Genomic DNA, 1452 nt, shown 5'->3' with positions numbered 1-1452 from the left:
CGCCCCCCGGCGCGCGGCGGGAGGCGGGGACACGTCCGGCCACGCCCCTCGGGGGGGACCTGCGGTGTCTCCGCCCGCCCGCCCTGCCTGGGTTCCCCGGGCAGCGGGAGCGGCTGCGCTGCCCGGGCCTGGCCCTCCCTCCCTCCCCCCGGGAGACTCGGGCCCCGAACGGCAGGTTGCAGCCCCGCGTTCGAAGCAGCTGCCTCCGCCCAGCGGTCCCTCCCCGCCGCTGCGGTGCCGCGGCCGCCCAGCGCGCGGGAGCGGCTCCCCGGCCTCGCCGGCCCGGGCTGCTCGGCTCGGGGCCGGAGCGGGAGGGCTGGCAGGAGCTTCCAGCCGGTTCAGGCATTTGGCTGGATTTCTCACGTATTTTGCCACGAAAAGCGTTCACAAGGGCTGCGCAGCAACCCTGCGGGAGATGAGAGCTGGCGGGTCAGCGTCATCTGCAGCACCTTGTTCAAATTACTCTCTTTTGGAAGCGGCAGTTCACCAGTAATTATGCTTAGCTTTACTTCACACGAAGTTCAGAGGAGGCAACTTCATAAAGAGCAATTAAAACGTCTTTGCAGCTCGTGAAAATGTTCCAAAAGTTCAAGGCTCTGAACAGTCCAAACCTCACCGCAGTTCTGCAGCGCGACATCCGTCACATCCCCAGACGTACGGGGTTTCGTCGTTTGTTTATTTAGAAAGGAGGGAAAATTTACCTCAAGCAAGATGTGACTCTGTATTAATATAGCTACAATACTTATTTTTTGTCAATTTGTAAGAAAAATCAATTGCCAGCCATGTGAGAATGAGGCCAGTTATTAACTGAAATTAGCAAAACTGGGGGCAAAATCACATTGGGAAAAAAGAAAGAGAACTTAACAGACACACAGAATAAAAACAGGGTCTAGACAACAGTGAAACAGTGGGAATTGGGCAGGACCAGATTCCAGCGAGAGAAAAGCAGTCCCCAAGTAGTCAACAGCCCAGCCTTGAGACAGGCCTGCAGGACAGGAGGAAAGGAGCACTCCCCACGGCTTACCTTGGCTACAGCCTTGAGCACTGGGGGGGGAAACACTGAGTAATTGAAATCACCATATTAATGAGCCATTAGGATACTAAAACTCACACCCACGGGCTAGAGGGACCCCTACTAACAAGCAGCCCCCACTCTCTGAGCAGGTGTAGTGACACTGTTGAGCACTGCCCCTTTCAGGGGAAGCAAGGGATTAGCTGACCAAGCATGTGTGCCAGGGACAGAACCACCTTAGAGATAATGGTCCTTCTCACATTTTTGAGTGTGAACGTAGAACTGGGAGCTGCTGAGCCTGCTTTGTGGAATATCACCCTGCTCCCTTTTCTGCACAGAACTGGACATTAAAGCAAACATCTTGACTGTGTGTGGATTGGCTTCTTGCACACTGGGTCATGGACTCCACTTCTGGGGCAACAAGACTTTGGCATGAAGGA

Source organism: Apus apus, chromosome 2, assembly GCF_020740795.1.
Source record: "Apus apus isolate bApuApu2 chromosome 2, bApuApu2.pri.cur, whole genome shotgun sequence".
Lineage (NCBI taxonomy): Eukaryota > Metazoa > Chordata > Aves > Apodiformes > Apodidae > Apus > Apus apus.
Note: the sequence above shows the minus strand (reverse complement) of the source record.